This window comes from Taudactylus pleione, unplaced genomic scaffold, assembly GCF_031769625.1.
Source record: "Taudactylus pleione unplaced genomic scaffold, aTauple2 ptg001573l, whole genome shotgun sequence".
NCBI classification, from domain to species: Eukaryota; Metazoa; Chordata; class Amphibia; order Anura; family Myobatrachidae; genus Taudactylus; species Taudactylus pleione.
Window position 1 is genome coordinate 7,620,675 of NW_028285970.1, and position 14,474 is coordinate 7,635,148.

Sequence of the window (14,474 nt, forward strand, 5' to 3'; positions counted from 1 at the left end):
TTAAGCCTCTTAGACTATGTAAAAAAAAACAAAAAACCTCTAAACGCTCACTGCCAAAGTCAGAAGGTGAAATCAGCAGTGTGTAAGAGTAATTGACACAGAAAAATATGCTAAATTGACTTGGCACTAGTGGTTTAGAAGAGCATGTACTGTGAATGGAGAATTCATGTTGAGGAAGTAAGCAGCTCATTCCCAGTCTCCATTATTTTTTGATACCTACCAGCTTTTATATATATAAAATCGTAAATAATTAAACTTAAATGGTCGTAGGGATCTGATCTGAGGCTGTAAAGCCATTTATGTTTTGTTTGCAGAATCTGTACAAGAAAAGAATATACATTTCCAATATTTAACATAAAAATGTATATACACTACTTCAATGCCCTATTTCTCATGTTCTACCATACCTTCTGAAATCATTTATTCAATTTCTCTACAGAATATAATATGAAATGGTTCCGGAACTTTAGAACACATTGATGGTTATTTACAGTATAAAGCAGAATATTAGTAAATGGTGACAGTTGTTAGGTGCATACCGTACATTGGGAACACAGCGTTATGCTTAGAAAAAATATCACTGAGCAGACGATTTGCTGGTGTATGATCTGAGCGGGAAATGAACATACAAGTACTTTAGAATGGAATATTCACTACTATTTGTGTCCAGTTGGCGGGCTGTCTAGTCCTGGGGCTGGTTTTTTGAACGGAGAAGGGGAGTATGGGTTGGGCGCTAAATTGTTATTTTGTTACCGTGTCGGGCAACAATTATCTGATAATGTATTTCTTTACTGTTCTTTACTGTCCCTTATGTATCTTGCAGTATTAATAAGACCAACATAGGAAATAATAATGGATTAGAGTTAGTCCAGCAACAAATTATTTCTGGTCACCGATGTTCTGCAAACAGGGATAAGTATTTGGGTAATTAATTGACTGGAATACATACCTTTTACAATAATTTTGTCAACAGTGAATATGTTGACAGGAGAATGCAGATGACATGATGCTGATGGGTTCCATACAACAGGTCGACAATGTAAAGGTCCACAATAATTTGGTCGACACCAATAGGTCAACATGGAAAAGGTCAACATGAAAATCTGAGACAGTGCAAAAAGTCGACAAGGAAATGATCGACCCATTTTTTTAATTTTTAGGGTTAGGGTTAGGATTAGGATTAGACACTTACTGGGGGGTTAGGGACTAGGAAGGATGGTTAGGGTTAGGTATTTACCCCAATGGTTAGGATAAGGCACTAGGAGGGATGGTTAGGGTGAAGATTAGGGTTGTAAAAAAAAACAATTTCGACCATTTCTGTGTCAACCAATTTCATTTCGACCTTTTGAACCTGTAGACCTTTCATACCTGTTGACTGTTTGTACTGTGTAATGTTTTCCATGTCATCATTTTTCCATGTCGACATTTTGGCGTCGACCAAATTAATGTCAACCTTTTTTTTGTCAACCTTTTGTATCTCACCCGATGTTGACATAGTTGTAATGTTAGTTAAAGTATTTTAACCCTGTCAGCATCATATCTTTAAACATGATGGAAAAGCACCAGCATTCTCCCCTCGACGTATTCACTGTCGATATATTGCTTGTCGACAAATTAATCCATAACAATTCACCCATCCCTAGGCCTGAGCGCAGATTGGACATTTAGTAGTACTGTAAATAAATACTTTATATTCTAATACTTTTACCTATCTTATATAATATGTATTGTATGTATATCTGATTTGCTGGTAACCTGCACACTCTCCCATTAAAAAAAGAAATACTTAAATACATAAATAACATAAAATAAAAATTAAGATCACAATTGCTTTGTGGTATGGAATAACAATGTTAGTGCAAATGTTCTTTGTTTAAACTGTGACCCTAATGTAAACAAATGAGTATATGATGTTTAAAAGCCTTATATGGGATTCTTTGAGAAGTTACTGCATATTAATCTTCATTATCACACCACTATAAAACCAAGCATTCTCTTCTTAATGTATGTGACAAGATGGCTTTTCTCTGCCATCCTGTCTCGCTGCTACCAGTGCTGATTCATCCCGAGGGTTCCTCTTATAGTTACTAACTGTTATGGTTGTCTGGGGATCCAGATGACCAGAATACCTTAAGGAGAGAGACACCAGAAGACGTAGGGTGAAATCAAAGTTAGTGACCTTATTGTCACAAAAAACAGGCTCAAACGTATAAAAGAATAGTCCAAAGTATATATGGTGCAGCTGAACACCGATGGTATGGCTAGGGAGTCTATGGTGCAGCTAGTGAACCAGTAGAGTGGCCAGAGGCCGATGTTGCGGCTTGGGAGCCATTGGTTTGGCATGGTGCCAATGGTGTGGCTGGTGAGCCAGTAGAATGACTGGAGGCCGATGTTGCGGTTTGGGAGCCGATGACGTGGCTTAGGAGCCGTTGGTGTGGCAAGGTGCCAATGGTGTGGCCGGTGAGCCAGCAGAGTGGCCGAAGGCCAATGTTGCGGCTTGGGAGCCGATGATGCGGCTTAGGAGCCGTTGGTGCGGCAAGGTGCAGATGATGTGGCTGGTGAGCCAGTAGAGTGACTGGAGGCCAATGTTGCAGCTAGGGAGCCGAGAAACAGTCTGTGCACTGAGCGGCTTGGAAGCCAGGTGACCGTCTGTGCGTTGGTGCAGCTTGGAAGCTGGGGAACAGTCCGTGTTCTGCTGTTTACACAGTATAACTGGCACAGAGTGCAGGGCTGGCTGTAATTTAAGAGAAGCAGGACCCAATCAGAGCTGTCTCCAGCAGAGAGTAATTCCTGATCACAGACTGGTGTGCACCTGAGATCTGCAGAGACGCAGATGATTAATAGCACCTGGGAAAAAACACACAGACAGACAGGATTAGATGCAATCTCCAGCAGTAACCAAGACTGGGAACTGCCACCAAAATGATCCACTACCTGTGGATCCTAACAGTAACTTGTCATTACTGACCACCCCTGCTCCTGTCACTAGGCCACTATACTGTATACCTAATGTAAGTGCCAACTGTGTTGTGCTTAATGACTACAGCACCTCTTTCTAGTGATTGTAGCTGGTTCCCTCTGATTGCTTACTTAGCATAAAGAGTTTTGTAAAGAGTTCTACACAGGACAGTGTTGTAACAGATTAGAGGGTTAGTTTTTCTTATGTGTTGGTCAAATGATTATAGCATATAATAAGCGATAGCAGGATCGCAGAGTAAGAATGGTGTTTATTGCTGAGCTATAGATCCTGAAGGGCTGTTATATTCTTTACTGTGACACCCAGTTGAAATAGAGGATTCTAAACTGGGTCAACTGCTCTTTTAATACAATTTTTACACATAGGTTGGCAGGAGGTAAGCCAGCACGTTATGCCTTTAACTAATCCAGATTGATTCCAATATCTAGCATGCAAATCAGCCTGGATGTTTACATATATTTGACACTGGTCTAAGTGGCACGTGTGTGTGTGTCATTCCATGCATTGCCAGGGTGAGGGCTCAGACTCCTCTCCACACAGTGTATTGGCTATATGCCTCTGCTTAGCTTTGGGGGTGCTGCTGGCATCCCTCCATTGAACCACACCCTGGCACTATAACCAGAAATTTGCGGGCCCAGGGCCGGTGCAAGGTTTCAGGGCGCCCTAGGCAAAGGTTCACAATGCCGCCCCTGTTTCCCCCCAAACCCTCTGCCCAGCTCACAGACACATACACAACACCCTAATAATATTCACATGACCCGTATTAAAGGGATGGATCCCCCTGCAGTGGCCCCAGTAGTAAGGGCCCCTGTAGTCCCCCCAGTTGTAATGCCCTTGTAGTGCACCCAACAGTAATGCAGTGGCTCCAGTAGTAATGCTCCCTGCAGTGTCCCCAGTAGTGATGCCCTTGTAGTGCCCCCAGTAGTAATGGCCTTGTAGTGCCCCCAGTAGTAATGCTACCTGCAGTGCCCCAGTAGTAATGCCCCTTGAAGTGCCCCCAGTAGTAATGCCCTTGTAGTGCACCCAGTAGTAATGCTCCCTGTAGTGCCCCAGTAGTAATGCTCCCTGCAATGCCCCCAGTAGTAATGCTCCCTGCAGTGCCCCCAGTAGTAATGCCCTTGTAGTGCCCCCAGTAGTAATGCTCCCTGTAGTGCCCCAGTAGTAATGCTCCCTGCAGTGCCCCCAGTAGTAATACTCCCTGCAGTGCCCCCAGTAGTAATGCCCTTGTAGTGCCCCCATTAGTAATGCTCCCTGCAGTGCCACCAGTACTAATGTTCCCTGCAGTGCCCCAGTAGTAATGCCCTTTGAAGTGCCCCCAGTATTAAGGGCCCCTGTAGTGCCCCCAGTTGTAGTGCCCCCATATGATGCCCCCAATAGCAAGGCCCCTGCAGTGCCCCCATATGATACCCACCAGTAGTAAGCCCACTGTAGTGCCCCCATATGATGCCCCCAGTAGTGCCCCCTCTAGTAAGCCCCCCCCGTGCGCACGCACACACACACAAAAAAATAAATAAAATACTTACCTTAAACCCAGCTCCAGTTCCTGCTGCCGTCCCCGGCGCCCGCTCCTCGGAACTATGGGAGTGACATCATGATGTCACTCCCATAGTGCACTGCGGGACCAGGAAGTCGGATCTCAGGAGTGAGCTCCATCCTCCGGCTGCGGCTGGCACAGAGGGGGGAGAGAGGAGCCGGACGCCCGCTGGTAACACAATCTCAGTGGGCGCCCAGCAAATGGAGGGTGCAGGGGGTGCAATCGCACCATAGCAATCACACCCCCTGCACCCTCCATAGTTAGGGTGGACTCAGAAGCGCCCTACAGTGGCCCGCGCCCCTAGGTAACTGCCTAAACTTGCCTAGTGGAAGCGCCCTGTGCGGGCTCATAGCAACATTCTGAGGGGGCCCCTATTTCAATGCACCTATAGAGACACCTCTCTCTGCAGAAGTTGTTTATTTTATGTATGTTATGCCCCATATGAGTGCCCTAGTTAATTTTACGCCCTATAATAGCCCTATAGTAGTGCCCTAGTTCACACAGAGGGCCTGATTCAGACCCGCTCACGAGTGCTATGCGCTCGCAAGCGGGTCGATGGTGGCCCAGTGCACATGCGCATGACCATTGCTCCGGGTCATGTACCAAAGGGGGAGTGCTGTCGATGTTGAGTCACAGCACGCCCCCTTTGGTGGATGGGTCGGGGGCCTGGCTGCCCAGACGGAGGCGTTCCCAGAGGGAGACGGAGGCGGTACTACATTGTGGCATAATGTGTACTGAGGGTGCTGGGAGCTCTGGGCCTGATTCAGAGCCGGAGCTCGCTCTGAATCAGGGCCGGCCACAGCTAATGCGAGCAGCCAGGATGATGGTCGCGATGGTCAACACCATCGTGACCATTGGGCTTGTGACGAGACCCTTGTGGTAGGGTCTCGTGGCCGCAAGCCCCAGAGAGCCTTCGGCTCAAACAGAGCAGAAAGCTCTCCCACTGACATCACTTGTGATGTCAGTGGGGCCGCCCCCAAACGGTAGGCGTTTTCATGGGAACGCCTCCATCTGGGCAGCCACCCCCCCTGCCCGCCCACCAAAGGGGGCGTGCTGTCACTCAACATCGACAGCACGCCCCCTTTGGTGCGAGACCCGGAGCGACGGATTGCCCGTCACTATCCGGGTCTCGCGCATGCGCACGACAGAGCCGGCTCCATCGTGCGCATGCGCTCTGGGCCACCATCGACCCGGTTGCGAGCGCTCAGCGCTTGTGACCGGGTCTGAATCAGGGCCTCTGTCCCTGCGAATCTCCTCTGCACACTTCTCATTGTGTTTAAAAAAAAGAAACAGTGAGAAGGTGCCTGCACATGTGCAGCTGGCTCACAATAACCCCCCAGCAGGACCGTGATCGCCTCTCCCCTGCAACTCTACCACGGTGCGCGCCCCCCGCAATCCCCCCCACACTGCTCATCTTACACTTACCTCAGTGATCGGTGCTCCGGTGAGATCCTTTCTCTGGGGCTCCCGTCAGCTGGTCTTCGGGCTCCTGCATAGAGCAGCTGACCGGGGTCACAGTGCAGGAGCCCAGGTCTACAGAGGACCTCACTGGAGCATTGGTCACTGGTCGCTGGATGTAGGCAAGTGTTTTCATTTTTTTTTTTTTCAGTGATCAGCTTGTGGTCTACTTAGACCACACAGCTGATTACAGGGGTCAGCTCTTGCCTCTGCTCTGCCTGCCAGAGCAGAGTAGGAGTTGGGAAACCAGGTGAAAGCCCTAATAACGCCATCTGAAGGTGGCATTATTATCATAGGGCTTTCCCCGGTATTTTTTCACAATATATATTTAGTAAATGTGAGCAGATCACATTTCCCATTACAAGTATGTGAAAAGCTATCTGCTTACTGAAAATATGTGAATTGAAAAGATTGGAGTAGTTTTTCACGAAAACTACTCCAATTGCCCTTTAATAAATTTATGTGATATTAAAATAATGTGACAAGGGTGTGAAAACGCCCATTTACACATTATTTTAGTAAAAATGTTAAAAAATATGCCCCTAACAACTTTATAGACAAGATGTGCAGATGAGTTATACCCAGAGACAGATCCCCTAAGTCTCTAGACCCCATAGCAATGGCACTCCCTGCACCCACTATAACTAGACCCATTACTACAACATCCAATACCCCATTCATAGGATCTGGTGGTAAAACACCACTGTCACCCTATTACACACTGGACCACCAAGGGAAATTAAATTAAGTTATTATTATAGCACATTTGAATATATTTATAATAAGCAGATGTCTATATTTTTACACTATATTTTTACACTAGGCACACAGCAACAGTTATTACTCTATTTTCAGACATGAAATGTGTATGTGGTGGGATAAGGAACCACAATGTAGTGTTATATAAATATAAAATAATCCATTCTTAAAACATATAACTACTGTATGATCCTAAGTAACAAAATAGGAAATTACTTAATTTATATTATTATATTTACAGTTTTATGTTTATTTTGCTTGACTCATTCGCACATCAGGATTAACAATGAAATTGCAGTTTGCTAGGTATTTTCTTTTCAATCTATAAAAATAAAATTATTGCATTTAGAAAACAGTGAGACATATTTGACATGTATGAGAGTGACGTCTTTGGTGTTGTATTTTTTTTTAATAGTGTTAACAACAAAATACTTGTTTAATCAGTAATGAAAATCTAAGTCAACAGATATTTTTAAAATCAGTTGTGTGCAAAGGGTTCATTAAAGAGGATTTTAAAGGAGCTCTAATGGATTAACATTAGCAATTAGACCTGGATTCTGTATAAATCAAACAGCATTACAGCTCAGATTCCTGTCCACTCAGTCATTCACAACAGCTCCGTACACATTCTAAACAGTAGTTAAGAAACCGATAATGTTTTTATTACTTTATTCACAGATCTAGCAATAATTGAACAATCAAGATGCCCTTATTCTTATGAATCACTTTCACTTCCTTATATTGATTTGCAATTGTGGATGATGGGTGAAGAGGCTTAAATGGCCGATAAATGGCTGATAAATGCTCAGGACCATGCATCATAAAATAGTTATTTTAAGAACTATTACTCTGAAACTGTATTTTTGTTTCAATATAAATAAATGTTTTGTATGGACCTTTTTGCTAAAGCAATGACACTTTCACCTCAGTGGGATGTTATTATTTTCAAGTTGTTAATTGCCACTATTTCATTTTACTACAATTGTCTATTAGGTAGCAAATTTATGTTGTTGCCTATAGATACATTTATTTAACCCTGGTATAGTAAGCACTATTCCAGCACACACACCTGTAAGGGAAAGTTTGCACCTGATACAGTAGCTTAAACCATGTTTGCATTATATTTATCTAAAAGGTGTTCTGATATTCATCTAAATCCTGATGCAAAATAAAATGATAACATAGTGATAATAATAACAATAATAATCCAAATCTTAGGGCCTAATGCAGAATTGCATGAATACAACTCCGATTGTTGGAGATCTGTACATGCGCAGGAATCAGGATCTGTAGTGCAGGTCTCTTTGTGTGTCTATGATCGTAGTGCCCCCTAAGTAGCAGCATAATTGACATGCTGCAGCGGTTTGGAGGCGGGGAATATGTAGCAATGGGAAGTGGTCCTGAACACAGGGGCGGCGCCCTCTTTTCTGGAATTGGAATGGCCAGTGTCTGCATCTTCCAACGCACACTTATTGTCCTCGACTACGGAGTAGCCTTAGGCTCACTGAGATGGCTGCGATGATGATCCGATGCTGTGTCTTCCGATGCAGCACTAGGATCTGCAATGCCGCCAGGGGGTGTCTTTTGTCCTCAGACACCTCCTGCAGCATTAGTAGATTTTAGCATCACTGGTGCGTACAAAGACACAGCAGCGATGCTAACAGAGTACAACTCTGATTCAGGCCCTTTGAATAATAAAGAGGATTTCAAACACAGATTTAGGGGCCTATTCATGATGATAATTAACACTCTTACTTGCCGCGGCCACCGGAGCAATTCATCATTGCCCCGGCGCGGTGGCAGCTGATGCAAAATCAGCTGCCCCTGCGAGCGGCTTTACTGCTCCTTTTCGATCACGCATGTGCACAAGAGCCCCGACATCTGGCGGAAGGAGCCGGACAGGGGCGGAGGGATCCAAAAGGGTCCTTTATCGCAACCCGGACCTTCTTCCCATAGGGAAGAATGGGTAGTGATCATCAAGCGGGGGTATTCGCCCTCTGAAGATGGCGAATGCTCCCGCAGTCAAGCTCTGAAAATATAATATTTTCGGAGCTTGATGAATTCTGTCCCCATACTAGTGTATGGGGACAGCGGGCCATTCTGCAAATGAAAGGTGAGTAGGAAATATCTGTGATATCTCCTGCTTTACCTCCTTAATGAATGGCCCGATAACTTAATTTTCACAATTGCAGGTGAAAATGTGCTTTTTCACCTGCCTTTGTGAAAATTAAGTGATGATGAATAGGCCCCCTACTCTTACAAGGTTGAGGATTTTAAAATCTCTTGGGTTAAGAGAGTGGGTAGATATGTTAAAGAACTTAAAACAACTGTTTTGGCCCTGAAGATTTTCCTGACAACAAAACATTCAATACTGGAAGATAACATAAAATGCTAAGGAGCAGTTTGTGATCTGTTTGCCACATAACTGGCCCTATTAGCATAGCTAGGGTAATAGTTGCTGAGCCCAATTATGAGATGTTGCACAGATGGTAAACACATTCTCAAGAAACCCTCTGTTAACCCTTCCTCTCTTTCCAAATACGGCCCATTACCCTGCAACCAATATATCTAATGGTGCTAAGGTGGAGAAGTGCACCAGCACTGAAGGACAGATATCCACTGATGGGGAAGATCTTCGCTGGTGTTAGAAATCCTCACAAGAAGAGCCTCACCTGGAAGAGGCCATTGCCAAAATCCACAGAAAAAGGGCATGCATCAGGTAAGTTTCTTCTGTGTTCCACCATTGAAAATAGTAGTCCAGGGCCACAAGCCAAGAGGAGCTTTTATTAGCAGGTGTGAATGAATCAAGTTTAGTTTGTTGGCAGCAAGGAAAGAGAGAATATCTCCCTAAGGAAGGAGACAGTGCTAAAGCTGAGGAATGGTGTCACCAGCAAAAATAAGATACTGAAGAAGATGCCGGTAAGAAGACAGAAGACGACATGTAAAAAAAAAAAAGATGTTGAAGATCTAGAAGCAAGGGGGCTCTTTAGTAAAAGTGCTTAAAATTTGGCCCCTTGCTTCCCAGGTTAAGAATGGAAGGCAAATGATAGAGAAGAATAAAGTCCTGGGTAGATGGCATTTGTGCAAAAGAACTTACACTTTGTCCTAAGTGAATATGTTGAGAGTCAAGGGAACAAGAGTCCCATAACCTTGGGAAGCAGCCTGGAAGTGTCAGGAACATGTAAGACACCTATGTAGTGCTTGCTTATTATCATGAGGGCCCCACTTGCCACCAGTGCATCCTTGGCCCCACACTGAGGGCAAAAGGCCCTGCTGCCACCCTTCCAGTGCCCCATCATTAGACAGAAGGCTTAACTCCCTCTTGTGCCCCACATTTTCAGGCAGAAGGCCCGATGGACAGCTTTGACCAGAAAGAGACTAGGGGCTCAAAAATGTGGTAGGTATGCTAGGCAGGGCCACCATAAGGGGGCACTGTAGGTACTGGAGTCCCGGGCCCAGACACTTAGCAGAAAGGGGGGGGCCCGCTTCTACCCCTGCAGTTTCTAAAAATAAAATACGGAGTGCAGCAGGCTCCAGTAGATAAGAATGAGCCGGCGGGCACTAGGACCCGCCGCGGCTCTAACAGGCCAGGTACGGCAGGCAACAACTGCGCATGGGCATGCGCGTCAATGCCCTAGATGTAAGGGAGACAGACAGCAGTGGGCAGCATGCGCCGTGAAGACAGTAAGACAGTTTAAACACGATGCGCTGTGATATATGAGGGAAGGGAGGGGACAGACAAGGGGCCTGGCTGGACACACCAGGGGCCTGGCTGGACACACAAGGGGGCCTGGCTGGACACACAAGGGGGCCTGGCTGGACACACAAGGGGGCCTGGCTGGATACACAGAACGGGGGCTGGCTGGTGATATAAGGGGACTGACTGGACACATAAGGGGACCTGGCTGGACACATAAGCGGGCCTGGCTGGATACACAGAGAGGGGGGGCTGACTGGATACGCAAGGGGGTCTTGTTGGACACACACAGAAGGGGGACTGGCTGGACACATAAGGGGGGATGGCTGGACACACAGAGAAGGGGGCCTGGCTGGACACACAGAAGGAGGGCTGGCTGGACACATAAGGGGGCATGTTGGATGCACTTTAAGGGGGCAGACTAGACACATAAGGGGGGCTGGATGGACGCACATAAGGGGAGCTGACCGAACACAAATAAGGGGAGCTGGCTGGATGCACATAAAGGGGGCTGTTTGGACAGACAAGGGGTGGGGCTTCTGGCTTGACGCAGAAGAGGGCAGGCTTGATGTATTTTGGGCAATTTTTTTTTTATTGGAATAAGGTAGCGGGGGACGATTTTGTCAGTCCTGGGCCCCACAATTTCTGATGGCAGCCCTGATGCTAGGCCACTGCCACAGCTCTTTGTACCGCAGCCTAGTGAGGCCTGCAGCTGCCCTACTCCACTGCCCTACCAATGAATACTCTACTGTACCAACAAGGCACTTTGACCTGGGCACCTTAGGAGGTCTGGTAATCAGTAGTGTTGGACTGGGTACTATGCCCAACCCACCCTAGACAACAGAAATGATTTATGTCCATGCCAGTAGTCATTTTCTTAGCAATAATTATGTGTTTTTCCCAACTAAACCTGGATGACCATTAAAAATAATAGTTAGTTAAATGGTTAACTCCCTCTTAAACCCAGTTAGACAATTTTATAAATCTTCCATGCTCCACTCTGCAAGCATAATCTTCCAGTCAGATCCCCCCCATTAAATGCAGGCTAGGGTAATTTTACATGAATGTTCATGATTTGTTTGTTGTTTCTCTGATTGCACTATCAAATGTATTTTTGTTTTGTGCTTTGGGCCTATAATAGTGAAGCTTGGGGCATAACAAAGGGTCTGGTGGCATATGAGGGGCATCTGGATGGTCTGATGGCATATAAGAATGTGTTAAAAAGGGAGTCAGTGGTAGGGGACACAAACTGAGACAGAAGCATACAGTAGTTTCACACACTGATTTCAAAATAATTCTAAGGATTAGGGGAAGATGGCAAAGGTAGGCAAAGAAAGAGTATATGAGCGAAAAGGGCCCCTATTGTGAGAGCTTACAATCTATAGGGGAAAGATTGTCGAACAGATGTGACTTCTGCCAATGTTACAGTGCCATGACGCTGAAAGTATGGTAAGAGCCATGCACATCTCAAACTTGTCCATGTTTGCTCAGGCTTTGCCCCAATAGGGAGGGTTGGCGCCCACCCAAAATATGGCAACCTAGGTTTCAGTCTAATCTGCTAAATGTTTGATCAGTTACTGTTCATCCTCTTCCCTCACACCCTGGCCACATCCTATCCTCCTTCCCTCACATGCCAGCCATATCTTCTCTTCCATCACCCTTCTCCTTTCCTTACACCCCAGCTCCATCACTTAATTGCTCTCCTTCTTCCCTCACACTCCAGACACATCCTCTCCTCCATCACTGTGCTCCTTCCCTCATACTGTGGCCACATACTCTCCATATCCCTGACTCCCTCACCTGGCACCTTCTCTCTACTATCACCCTGCTCCTTCCATCAGATTCCAACCCATCCCCCATTACCTTGCTACTTCCCTGACACTCCGGCCCCTCCTCTCCTCCATCACCCTTTTTAGTTTACAGTCACAGAGCTCAGCAGATGTCAAGGAGAGTGGGTCACTCTGCAATGTTGCAAGTGCTCTTCCTCACATGCCTCCATGCCCACCCACTCTACATCTGCAGCCTGTGTGGCCAGTGTATGTGTGTAGTACACTGAGCCAGCACAAACTGCCTGTCATACAAGACAGAAGCTAGAAACCTGAGGCATATATATATCTCCTAAATTACTTCCCCATATATACCCATCATTCATAATATTAAAACCAGGTTCCCCTCGTGCCACCAAAACAGCTCTGACCCATCAAGGCATGGACTCCACAAGACCTCTCAAGGTGTCCTATGGCATCTGGTTCAAGAGGTTAGCAGCAGATCTTTTAATTCCTGTAAGTTGCAAGGTGGGATCTACATGGCTCGGACATGTTTTTCCAGCACATCCCACAGATGCTCAATTGTATTGAGATCTGAGAAATTTGGAGGTCAAGTCAACACCTTGATTTCTTTGTCAAGAACCTGAAACCATTCCTGAAACCATTCATGAAGTCCATGGGTCCAGCATCATTGCGCGCAGTGGCCATTTGGGGGCATGGAGTGGTCAGCGCTGGGTAGCATTTCCAAAAAATTATGGAACGTTATCCCCATTTTCTGGGAATGCCGAGGCCAGTGTCTGCAACTTCTAACACAGATATACTGGCCTCAGTAGTGCAGATGAGGTGGCCAATCTGTGTAGACTTAGGCTCACTCAGATAGCTGCTGTTGCAACCATTGGTACGATGCTGCTTCTTTGGACACAGCATTTGGACCTGCAATGCTGGCAGGAGGCATCTTTTGTCCTCAGATGCCTCCTGCAGCATTAGTATATTTGCACACAGCTACGCAGCTGCTATAGTATCTGGAAGCTGATTGGTTGCTATGGGAAACTTCTACACTCTTTAGAAGGTTTGATACATCAGTCCCTTAGTAGGATTACATCTAAAAAATATATGTGCATGTGTATGTGAGCAGGGGCACAACTAGCCCTGGGGGGCCCCATAGCAAAATTTTCTCGGGCCCCCTAGGGCCAACATCAAACAGAGGATGTGAAAGTGAAGAAATAGAAAATATGTAAAGTTATGTGTGGGCTCTAAATTGGAGATGTACTAGGGTAGGATAGTTTATGGAGGTTATGTGAGTGGTTCTGGATTTTGATAAGCTTGTCAGATGAGATGAGTTTTCAGCAAAACGCTTGAAGGTTTGGAGACTAGAGGAAAATCTTATTGTGCATGGGAGAGCTTTCCACACAGTGGGTGCAGCCCAAAAAAAGTTCTGTAACCGTGAATGGGAGCAATGCATGTTTATAGCCCTAAAGTAAGCAGTCTCAGATGTCCATTGGTCAGGTCATGTGGTGGTTAGAGCTGTATTATGACTTGAGCATTCACTAAGTACTAATTGACTGCGGGTATTTTTGGCCCAGAATAAGCTTGAGATTGCTTATTCTGGGCCAAATATATACCTGCTTACTTTTGCTCTATAAATAGGTCAGCAGTCATTTTAATACTCAATGAATTGCCCGTGATATAGCTCTGATTAATATTCATTTTTCATCACTGCATTTTGGAATCAGTCATATACCTGGAGTAGTCATTAATCAACACGTACGAATAGAATATTAGCAGGATACCGAAATAAAATGTTAAATAAATGACAGACTAATATATATATATATATATATATATATATTAATATATAGTTTTATTATAATGGTATAAGAAATAAAGTGCACATAACCTTCGAAGTGTAAATGATAACACAGGGGTAAGAAAAGGTAAATAAATCATTGACCAGAGCTGTTGAAACACTGATTAGCACTAGATGGATATTATTTTAGAAAGGACACAGTGACAATAACAGAAACACTTTGCAACATTATATAAATTTCTTGCAGTGTCTTGAAACAGTTGCCAGTTATGAACATAGGGCCTGATTCAGACCCGCTCGTGAGCGCTGAGCGCTCGCAAGCGCGTCGATGGTGCCCTAGTGCGCATGCGCACGATGGAGGGAGCTCCGTCGTGAGACCCGGGGAGTGACGGGGAAGCCGTCGCTCCAGGTCTGGCACCAAAGGGGGTGTGCTGTCGATGTTGATTGACAGCAATCCCTCTTTGGTGCTGGGGGCT